At 38.2% G+C, this 12,332-nt stretch overlaps 1 pseudogene; it reads right to left on the bottom strand.

The window, feature by feature from the left end:
- Positions 1 to 340: 340 nt before the first annotated feature.
- On the bottom strand, positions 341 to 924 carry LOC141493934 (ADP-ribosylation factor 1 pseudogene; annotated as a pseudogene).
- Positions 925 to 12,332: the final 11,408 nt, after the last annotated feature.

The raw sequence follows: 12,332 nt of genomic DNA, 5'->3' as shown, positions 1-12,332 counted from the left end.
TAGCATTCGGCTTTGCTGCTTGCACGTTAACCCCCAGCAACCCAAGTGTCAATGTGCTTAAAATCCCTTCCCAATACTAAACGGTGAGTTGATTTTTTTACAATAAAAAAAGCTGAGTAATATTGCATAGGAGTGCCAGAAACTGCCCCATTGGAAACAAAAACTATTTACATTAAATAAAAAACCTTTTTCAGGCCTGAATTTGCCACATTTACAGCATGGTGCAATACATACTGTTACAAGGGGTAGGAAAAAAACAGCTTCTGGCACTCAGTACCACAAAGTAGCACTGTTTGCCACATGAGAGTAAAGCGAAGGGCGAATAGGAGGAAATAAGAGGGAGGAGGAACTTTTGTTGTTTCATTTCTGGTTTTGGAGCTGATTGGACAACCAGTCCAGTCCTTCATAGAGCCCATCCCCACTAGTGGCACAGGTGGCTTGGATTTACCAGTTTCTGTGACGAAGAGAATGCAGTCCAAGTTTATCTGTGATTTCAGCTGCATTCATGGCATTGGGAAGATCCTGTTTATTAGCAAACACTAAAGACAGCATCTCTAAGCTCATCCTCTGCCAACATTCTCATCAGTTCTCTGTCATTACTGTCAACCACAGTAATCAGTCCTTGTGTGTTCTGGAAGTAATGACGCCACAGGGGTTGGATCTTGTCCTGGTCACCGACATCCCACACCGTGAAGCTAATATTTTTTGTATTCTAAAGTTTCTACGTTGAAACCTATAGTGGGAATAGTAGTTACTATTTCACCCAGCTTCAATTTGTACAAAATAGTTGTTTTTCCTGCAGCATCCAGACCAACCATTAGAATTCACATTTCCTTTTTGCCAAAGAGCCCCTTGAAGAGGTTAGCAAATATATTCCCCATGTTCCAGGTGTGATGTGTTGAACGCTGGCAAAAGAAACCTGTGAGCGGCTGCTGTTCCTTCCCTTTCTCGGCTTCTCCAGGTGTTGGTTTTGCTCCCACCCCAATTCTGCTTTTTAAAGCATTCTTCTCCTCAGTAACTTTTTGAGCTGTTTAATCCACTTGACCTAAGCTGGTTTTTAGCATGTTATTTTCTTCAGCATTTTTTTGGATCTCCTTGACTAAGCTGCTGAATTCTTTTTCATGTTTTTCCTGCATCTCTCTCATTTCTTTTCCCAATTTTTCTTCTATCTTCCTTACTTGATTTTCAAAATCGTTTTTGAGCTCTGCCATAGCCTGAGCCCAACTCCTATTTTTCTTGCAGGCTTTGGATACAGAAGCTTGAACTTGGTCATCTTCTGAGTGTATGATTTGTTTCTCCATGGGACCAAAGTAATTGTCTATGGTCAAGTTCCTTTTCTGCTTATTTCCCCAGACTATTCCTTGGTTTTGAAGTGCTTCCTGAACTTTTGAGCATTATTGGGACTCCCCTGCAAGAACCTCAGTTCTTTCAAGGTCTTATGAACAAACATAAACATTTAGATATTTTTTCCCCATCTTCATGGAGTTTACAATCTGCCCTGATTATGATATATACATGTGACACTTGCTGGTACTTTTTTGGTAAAGATTTGCTCAAGTAGCTTAAGTAAAGCAAATAGGGGGAAAAATCACATCCTTGCTAGGGACATAGACAATATCCAAGCATAGTACACTCACCTGTGGTCCCAAACCAGCCAGGGTTTCTTATATTGGATATCCTTCCTAAAAGGCTGCACTATTTCCATTGGAAAAGAGTGGGTGCTGAACTTGAATATACATAGACTGATCCTTTAGCAAAGCCCATGCATCTAGAGCTCTAAGCATAGTTTTGTTTCTAATGACTAAGTCTGAAATTAATCTTGGTGATAAAATTGAGTAATACAATATTAATATAAAATAGTAAATCTTAAGTCTGAACCCAGTTCATGATCTATTCCATCTGGTCTCTCCTCATCCAGATTCAAGGATTCAAAGACTTAGCACATTATGTTCATATAGTTTATTTTATATAAAATTTATATAAAGTGCTTTATTTTACAGTCCTTTACTAAGTACCTTCTGCCAGCCAGGTATTTCAAGAAGTGCTAGAAATACAAAGAAATAGAAAGATAATCCCTGTTTTCAGGAACTCACAGTCTAATGGGGGAAAAACATACAAATAAGATAAAGATAGGATAAAGTGGAGAAAAGCACAAGATGAAAGGCACTAGCATTATAGGGAACCAAGAAAGATACCTTAGAGAAAGTGGGTTTTTAATTAGTACTTGAAGGAAGGAAAACCAAATTTGGGGATGAAGAAGCAGAGTATTCCAGCATAGGAGATAGTCAGAGAAAACACCCTGGCTCAAGAAATAGAGTATCTTATTATGAGGAATGGTAAAGAGGCCAGTGTCCCTGGTTTGAAGAGTAAATGGAGGCAAGGTGTCAATTTGAGTAGACACTTGGGTCTCTAGGCTCAGCAGAAGTGATAGTGAAGCAAGGTACAGAGAAAATTTTTCACTCTGTGATGACTATTTTGGAGATCTCAGTTTCCTAAGCCAAGTTGAATTTTTGGTCATGCTCTCTGGAGCAGGAGAAGCTTTAATATGTAGTATGGAATAGAATGCTACCCATGTGAAATGAGTATTGTCTTAGCCATTCCTTGGGGACCACTCCTGTGGCAAACTCATTGAAAAATACCTTGAGGGGCTGGCTAGGTGGCGCAGTGGATAGAGCACCAGCCTTGGAGTCAGGAGTACCTGAGTTCAAATCTGGCCTCAGACACTTAATAATTACCTAGCCATGTGGCCTTGGGCAAGCCACTTACCCCCATTGCCTTGAAAAATCTAAAAAAAAAATACCTTGAGCCAGGTGTTAAGCCACTTCTCAAGTACTATCCTTGTCCCACCCTCTAGAAGGGTGTTTGGCCAAATTTCTACCTTGCTCTCACTCTCATTCCTTCTTGCTCTTTCCTCTTCTGAATGTCCAGTGAGCTCTGCTCACTCTCCCTAAGCTAGATCTGCATGGTCTATTCATATGGCTGGAACAATATGGCCCCAGATCCATGCACTTGGATCCATGTTGGCTTAAGCTTCTCTTCTCTTTCTTTCTTCTAAGCTTCTCTTTCCTTTTTCCCCTTTCAACCTGAGTACTCCTTTCCCAGATTGTAACTATCCATGTGGCTGGATCTATGTTGATTTAAGCTTCTTTACTTTTTTCTCTTTAGCACTTTAGCCTTTTTAATCTCAACTTCGCTAATCAGCCAAGTAGCCCTCTGTTTTGCTGCTTCTCTAGAGTGTTGAACCTGCAAACTTTGTGGTCCCTTGTGAACTTTATGTACTAACTTATGAACTTTCTGTAGTAATGTGAACTTTGCAGTAAGTGATGAATTAAAATTTAAGCCTTTTTTACCCTCCTGAGTCACAATTGCTGAGTTTTTCACCCTAAACAAACTCCAATAGATAGACCTTTAAGCCCCCTCTTCCCTGAGGGCATTTTCCCATCATCAAGACCAATGACTGCAACCACCTCACAGCAACCAGGAATTTCAGATCCAGGTTCAGAAGAAGGAAAACAAGAATTGAATCCTGGATAGTTCAACAGGCTTCCCTCCTCCAAATACATGCCTATTCTAAATGGTCTCTATCTGAGACATACTTCCCCCAACAAAAAAAGGGAGGAGGGGGAACTATCACTCTCATGAGTCAAGATCATTAGAACCATTCTCCAAGTCAATCTCCATCACCATCACCCCAGGTCAAAGGGAAAAATAATCATTCAAAAAGATAAGGCAATGCAGGGACACAGGTTATACACACACACACACACACATTCAGATGTATATGCCACCTATATGTGTGTACACATATATATGTATATAAGGTTATATAATAAAAGTGATCCTGAGAAGCTTCAGGGAAATTCCATTCATTTGTATATTTCAGAGATGTTCAAAAAAAGGAAACTATACTAGCCAACATAGCTTCTAAGCACATTACAAGCTGTTTCCCCTTCTAAAAAATTAGAAATTATTCTTCTTATTTGTTCTCAATTTTTTTTCTAGGAACAGAAGATAACTCCATAACCTTAATTCTAACATCACAAAATAATTATACTATGGAAGTTTTTCTTAGTTGTTCTTCTCTTATTGCTGAAGCTAACATTTCTAATGCAATATTGAATAGTAGTGGTGATAGTGGGCATCCTTGTTTGATCCCTGATCTTATTGGGAATACCTCTAGCCTAGCCCCATTGCATAAAATGTTTGTTGATGGTTTCAGATAGATACTGTTTATTATTCTTTTTTTTTAGGTTTTTTCAAGGCAAATCGGGTTAAGTGGCTTGCCCAAGGCCACACAGCTAGGTAATTATTAAGTGTCTGAGACCAGATTTGAACCCAGGTACTCCTGGTACTCCTAGCCGCCCCTACTGTTTATTATTCTAAGGAACAATCCATTTATTCCTACACTCCTACACTAGTGGGAATGAGTGTTATATTTTGTCAAAAGCTTTTTTAGCATCTATTAACATAATCATATGATTTCTGTTATTGATATAATTAATTATATTGACAGTTTTCCTAATATTGAACCAACCTTGCATTCTTAATTGTTCTTAATGTTAATATGTCTTCCATTATTTCTTTCCCTCAGTGGAGGTTTAGAAAATATGGTCAAGTGTAATGATATAATATGACTTCATATTCAATAAAAACCACACACATTTAGGCTACCTGGGGTAGATCAATATAAATTATTAAAAAGTATGAATTTTTATTTTTTTAATTTTTAAAAAAGATTTTATTTAATTTAACAATTTTCCCCCTAATCTTTCTCCCCCCCCCCCACAGAAGGCAATTTGCCAGCCTTTGCATTGTTTCCATGGTATACTTTGATCCAAATTGAATGTGATGAGAGAGAAATCATGTCTTTAAGGAAGAAAAATAAAGTATATGAGTTATCAAGATTACATAATTAGATAATGGGTTTTTCCCCTAAATTAAAGGTAGTAGTCCTTGGTCTTTGTTCAAACTCCACAATTCTTTGTCTGGATACAGATGGTATTCTCCATGGCAGATATCCCCAAATTGTCCCTGATTGTTGCACTGATGGAATGAGCAAGTCCATCAAGATTGATCATCACCCCCCATGTTTCTGTTAGGATGTACAATGTTTTTCTGGTTCTGCTCATCTCTCTCAGCATCAGTTCATGCAAATCCCTCCAGGCTTACCTGAATTCCCATCCCTCCTGATTTCTAAGGGAACAATAGTATTCCATGATGTACGTATACCACAGTTTGTTAAGCCGTTCCCAATTGATGGACATACACTCAATTTCCAATTCTTTGCCATCACAAACAGGGCTGCTATGAATATTTTTGTACATGTGATGTTTTTACTCTTTCATCATCTTTTCAGGGTATAGACCCAATAGTGGTATTTCTGGATCAAAGGGTATGCATATTTTGTTGCCTTTTGGGCATAATTCCAAATTGCTCTTCAGAAAGGTTGAATGAGTTCACAGCTCCACCAACAAAGTATTAGTATCCCAGATTTCCCACATCCCTTCCAACATTAATCATTGTCTTTTCTTGTCATATTGGTGAGTCTGCAAGGTGTGAGGTGGTACCTCAGAGATGCTTTAATTTGCATTTCTCTAATAAGTAATGTAAATGTTTAATCTTTTTAAAAACTGTCTTGGATTCATCAATAGTATATCAACTACATATCCTGTCTTAAGTTATAGATGTAAATAGTCTCTGCTATTTATGGTAGTCAAACATTCCAAGAATAATAGTTATGTACTTCTTATTTCTGAGGATGAAATAATACTTAATTATACTCTTTAGATTAATTCAAGATGATTAAGATTAATTAAAACCACAAAATATCTTAAAACCACAAATGAGTTTCATGCAAATGCTTCCTCAGGAAAGTCTATATCTTTTCATAATGGCAAAGAATTGGAAATTGAGGGGATGCCCATCAATTGGGGAATGAATGAACAAGTTATGATATGAATGTAATGGAATACTATTGTTTGATAAGAAACCATGAATAGTCAAGAATCTTGAGAAGCATGGGACAATTTACAGGAACTGATGCTAAACAAAGGGAGCAGAACCAAGAGAACAATGTATACCTTAACAACAGCATTGTGAGTTGATCAGTCTTGATGGAACCAATTCCTCTGAGCAGTACAGAGAGCTAGGATAACCCTAGGAGACCTACTATGGCTTATGCTATCCACATCCAGAGGAAGAAAAACAAAATAAACAAAAAACTCCCTACAGAATCTGAATGAATATACTACGTTCAGTTTTTAAAAAAAATATTTTATGGTTTTCTTTCTTTTCTGATAATCCTAATTCCTCATACTGAAAATGACTAATCTGTAAACATGTTAAACACAAATGTATACATACACCTAATTGTTTGCCATCCAAGAGGAAGAGGTGGGAAGGGAGGGTGGAAGGAAATTGTGTAACTTAAAATTATGTATATATATGTGGATGAATGCTGAAAAACTTTCATAATGTATAATTGGAAAAATAAAATATCAACTAAAAAAAGAAATATTCTGCTACTTCAGCTGAAGCAAAATATATTTTGCTCCAACCTTTTAACTTTACTCTATATGTATCTCTCTGCTTCAAATGAGTTTCTTGTAAGCAGCATATTGTAGGATTCTGGTTTTTAATTCACTCTGCTATTTGCTTACATTTTAAGGGAGAGTTCATCCCATTCACATTCAAAGTTATAATTACTAATTCTTTATTGCCCTCCATGCTATCTTCCCTCTGTTTGCATTTTCCCCTCTTCCCCCCTTATCTGTATTCCCCAGTATTTTGTTTCTGAATACCACCCCCTTCAGTGTGTTTTCCCTCCTATATCACCCCTCCCCTTTCTTTCCCCTTTCCCTTTTTCCCTTTTCCCTTCCCTTCCTTTTGTTAGTTCCCCTTTCCCCCTCCCCCTCCCTTTCTTCATCCCCCCTCCCCTTTTCCCCTTTTAATACTCAAAAGTTTAAATATTTTTTAAAGTTAACTAAGTATGTGTGTAAATTGACTTTAAGCCAAGTCTGATGAGAAGAAGATTCAGGTGTTTCTCATCTCCTCCCTTCTTCCCCTCTGTTCCCATAGGTATTTTGTACCTCTTAGTGTAATGAGATTTACCCCATTCAATCCCCTCCCTCCTCCTGTCTCCTTCCTGCCCCCCTTTTTGAGGAGGTAGCGTTTTTAAAATCATTCTATCTGAGTCATAGAACATTCTGAGTATCTGTCACTTCTAGCTAAGTACATTCTATCTAATAGAGTTAAAATTCTTGAGAGTTATTAAAGTCTTTCTCCCAAGTGGGGTATAACCCCCATTGGATAGCAGTCTCATGGATAGGTCATGAATGTCCATCACTTCTGGCTAGGTATATTCTCTCTGTTAGAGTTACAGTTCTCAAGAGTTATGAGAATCCTTTTCCTCATGCTGGGATATAGCCAGTTTCAACTTATTGGATAGCAGTTTTTTTCTTTTACCTCCCCCCATTTTTTTTTTTACCTTTTCATGTGTCTCTTGAACTTCCTGTTTGATGTCTAAATTTTCTATTTAGCTCTGGTCTTTTCATTGGGAATTTTTGGAATTCTTCCATTTCGTTAAATGTCCATCTTTTTCCCCTGGAAGAGAAGGCTCAGCTTTGCAGGATAGTGGATTCTTGGCTGCATTCCAAGCTCCCTTGCTCTTCAAAATATCTTCTTCCAGGCCCTTTGATCCCTTAATGTTGATGCAGTCAGGTCCTGCTTAATCCTTACTGTGGCTCCTTGATATTTAAATTGTTTCTTTCTGGCTGCTTGCAGGATTTTCTCTTTTATCTGATAGTTCTGGAATTTGGCCACAACATTCCTTGGTGTTTTCATTTTAGGATTTATTTCTAGAGGGGATCGTTGTATTCTTTCAATAACTACTTTGCCCTCTGGTTCCATGATATCAGGGCAATTTTCCATCACTAGATCCTGTAATATTAAGTCCAGGCTTTTTTTTCCCTCTTCAATGTTTTCAGGAAGTCCAATAATTTTCAGGTTGCCCCTTCTTGACCTATTCTCGAGAGCAGTGGTTTTGCTGATGAGGTATTTTACATTTTCTTCTATTTTTTCTATTTTTTGATTTTGTTTAACAGGCTCTTGCTGTCTCATGAAGTCATTGGTTTCTGCAGGCTCCATTCTTTTTTTTAGGGAGGAATTTTCTTCATTAACCTTTTGCAACTCCTTTTCCAATTTTGGTCAATTCTACTTTTGAAAGAACTTTCTATTTGACCAATTGAGGTTTTGAGAAAGTTATTTTCTTTTTGCATTTGCCTAATTGATGATCTGAGAGATTTGTTCTCATTTATATTTGTTCTATTGAGGATCCGAGAGATTTAGTCTCATTTTGTATTTGACCAATTGTATTTTTCTAATGATTTGTTTTCTTGTTGCAAGATATTAATTGTCTCTCCCAAATTTTCCAGTTGATTTTTAAACTCCTTCCTTATTTATTCAAGGAAGTCTTTCTGTGCTGGAGACCAGATCTTATTCTCCTCAGAGGTTCTAGGTCTCTCTGAGTTAGGGTCTTTCCCTTCCAAGAATTTTTCTATGGAACCACCTTTCTGCTGATTTTACTTCATTTTGCTATGACTTTGAGTTGGGGAGGGGCTGGTTCACAGGGGTTTGTTGTTGGGATCCTTAGAGGCTTTACTCACTGAATACAATTTCTCTGGCTGGCCAGTAGGAGGTGCTGGTTGCTTTCTCTGGAGTGTCTGTGACTTTGAGGCCTTCTCCCTTAGCCTGAAGGAAGCAATTGAAACTATTGAATCCTTTTACCTTCAATCAATGGTGGGCTTTACCCTGGGGTGAGGTCATCCCTCTCCCTATTGTTAGCTGGGCTGGTTCTTCTGTTCACACACTTGTGCCTGAGGCAAAACATCTGTAATTGTGTTTGTTCTGGGAAGAGGCCTCAGCAGCAATGGAGGCTTGGGCTCCTCAGACCAGAGGAGCCCAGGGATGGTGTCCGAAGCTCTCCTGCACCGGAACCCTCGTTCCCCCCCCCCCAGGCAAGCTCCAGAGGGTCAGTGCCAATACCAGTGCCTCTGCTCCCTAGTTGACTCAAGCCCCCACAGTCTAGTCCCACCTTTGACCAAGCAGACCTCGGGCCCTCAGGCTCCTAAATTCCAATTCAGCAGCTAATCTAGCTGATGGGGCTGATCTGCCCTCTGTGCCCAGACTCATCCACCTGATCTCACCCTGGGCTTTGGCTGTGGAAGACAAATCCTGAAGTAGATGTTCTTTCTCCTGGCTTTTCTTTCTGGGTTTTGTGGGCCAGATTTCTGTTCAGAGGTTTGTTTCATATGATAGATGGGGAAAGATCAGGAGATTTTAGAACTGTGCCTGTCTTCTCTCCGCCATCTTGGCTGGCAGTCCCCAATATTCTGCTATCTTGAGTGTAATTTCTTTTTGTTTCCAACCAAAATTGTTCTTTTTTTTTCTGTCCACATGAGCAAGAGGAATAGAGGATCTACTCCAAATTCTCTTCACAAATCCTGTCATCAATTTCCCATTCAAGAGGGCCTTGAGTCTTCTTTGTATGTGCTTTGTATAGAGCTATTACATATATGCATTTTCTCTCTGGTGTACAGGAACTCTTTTGCCCTTGTCTTTATATCCCGAGTACAAGGATAATGCTAGGCCTGTAGTAAAAGCTTAATAAGTGTTTGACATGATTCTACATGTAGAAAATATATATCACATTACTCACTGTCATGGGGAATGGGGGAGGGAAGGGAAAGAGAAAAATGTGGAAATACTGAAAACTATCTTTGCAAATAATTTAAAAAATAGCATTCAAAAAATAATTGTTATTTGATGATTAAATTGTTTATAGAACTGCCTGTTTTCTCCAATTATTGTCCCTTCTGGTGAATTATTCCTCTCATTTCAGGATCCTCTTTCCTAAACCTTATAAATCTTCCTTTTCTATATATCTAATGAAATTCTTTTCCAAGACTGGTATCTTCTGTCAATATGAAACCTCCTCTATAACTCCCATCCCATTCATCTCTATCATGATCAGGAAAATGGTTCCATACCAATAATCAAGATATTTGAAAATCCATGCTGTTATTGCCTTAATCAGGTCTTTAGGCATGGATAAGAATAGCTTCATAATGTTATTTCTGATAAATTTGTGTGAAACCATATATTTGTTACAAAGTGCCTGCCAGTTCATCATAGAAATAGCCCTTCCCAACAGAGCAACAGTCATTCAATGTCAGAGTATTTAAATAGTAGACATATAATAATAAGACTATTTAAACAAAAGTCAACAAAAAGCAGCACTGTGGATAGAGCACTGGACTTGGAATCAGGAAAATCTGAATTCAAAATCATCCTCAGACACTCAATAGCTATGTAACACTTAGTAGCTGTGTAACTCTTGCCAAGTCATTTAACCTGTTTACTTATGTCTTCAACTGCAAAATGATGATCTTGATAGAACCTATTTCCCAGGGTTGTTGTTAGTATTAAATATTTCTTTTTTTTTTCCTTTTTAAGGTTTTTGTAAGGCAGTGGGGTTAAGTGGCTTGCCCAAGGTCACACAGCTAAGTAATTATTACGTGTATGAGGCTGGATTTGAACTCAGGTACTCCTGACTACAGGGCCAGTGATCTATTCACTGCACCACCTAGCCACCCCTAAATAAGATATTTCTAAAGTGCCTAGCAGAGCATCTGGTATATAAATGCTATTATTGTTATTGATGTTGCTGTCATGAAATAACAGTTGTCTTACACTGTCCCTAAGGAACCACAGTCAACCGTTAGAAAGCATTCTGGGGGCAGCTAGGTGGCACAGTGGCTAATGGATTGAGCATGATGATAGGAAGACCCGAGTTCAAATTTGACCTCAGACACAATAATTACCTAGCTATGTTACCCTGGCAAGTCACTTAACCACACTTGCAGACAAAAAAAAATAAAGAGAGAAAGTGTTCTGAATCCCCAGTCAGAAGTGGAATTTGTCATAAATCTAAAAATAAAGTCATTTATTTTTGATGGATTTCTATTTATGCTTAGTTACAAGGAAAGGGAGACAAACTTGATTTGTTTAGTTCTCCTTGAGGCAATTTTGCTTCCAGAAGCCCTAAAACTTTGTTTTGGACAAAGTTCAAAAACTTAGTCAAGTTTAATTTTTTTCCTGTTGAGTCTATGTTGTCTCCTCTTCATTAAGGTCACAGGCACAAAAGCACCCTATTCTCCCCTAGTCTGTCTTTCAGAAGCCAAAAGACCAAAGAGTAGAAACTATTTTGATTCTGAACAATTGAGGGGTAAGGGAGGCAGAGTTGATGTAAATAACAACTTCTTATTCTACAAAGAAAAGTGAGATGGTGTGGTCAAGCACAAAGGGCTGAGATGGAAATCATATTTGAGAGAATCTATGATAAAATAGGACAATGGGGAAGCTTCTCTTCATGTTGAGGGACTGTGGGTGATTGTGGAAGGAAAGAGTCAGTGTTGGATGTGGTAACAACATAAACTCAGCCCTTAAAAAGAGCCTCCACAGAATCCAGCTGTCTTGATTGATATGACCTTGTTTGGATTACCTCGCAAAGGCTGAACTCTTTCACCATTCTCAATGTTCATTGACTTCTCATACTGCATTCCATCCTGAGGATATTGGACTGCAATGAAAAGGCAGTGTGTGCTGTCACATCTGAGGACTGTGAGAAAGAATTTACCTTTCATGAGTACTTTTTTTTTTCAGGTTTTTGCAAGGCAAATGGAGTTAAGTGGCTTGCCCAAGGCCACACAGCTAAGGTAATTATTAAGTGTCTGAGACCGGATTTGAACCCAGGTACTCCTGACTCCAGGGCCGGTGCTTTATCCACCGAAGAGTACTTTTTAAAGTCCATATATACAAGTTGCTCTTGAGATAAAATAGATATACAATTTAGAAAATATTTTGCCCTTTCTTCCATTCTCCTTCCCAAGGGGAAAAAAAAAATCTCATAGCCAGATTTGTTTATAAGGATCCCATTCAAAGTGAGTAATGAGGTGATTTTCCTTTCAAGTTTTATACTCATATGAGCCACATTTTCTTCAGAAGGGAGGTTTAGTTTCTATGAAAGGGATACATATTCACCAAAAAAATTAGAGCATCACTTTTTTATAACACCAAAAACTAGAAGCAAAAGAGATGTCCATCAGTTAGGGAAAGACTGAGGTAGCTTTGATGTATGAATGTAATGGATTAGAACTATGCTATAAAAAATGATGAATATGATAACTTCAGAGAAGCCAGGGAAAACTTAGATAACCAACACAAAATAAGCAGAACAAGAACTAATAACTGGAAAAATATAAAGGGAAATAATA

This window comes from Macrotis lagotis, chromosome 7 (genome assembly GCF_037893015.1).
Source record: "Macrotis lagotis isolate mMagLag1 chromosome 7, bilby.v1.9.chrom.fasta, whole genome shotgun sequence".
Classification (NCBI taxonomy): domain Eukaryota; kingdom Metazoa; phylum Chordata; class Mammalia; order Peramelemorphia; family Peramelidae; genus Macrotis; species Macrotis lagotis.
Note: the sequence above shows the minus strand (reverse complement) of the source record. Positions and strands in the feature narration are given on the sequence as shown.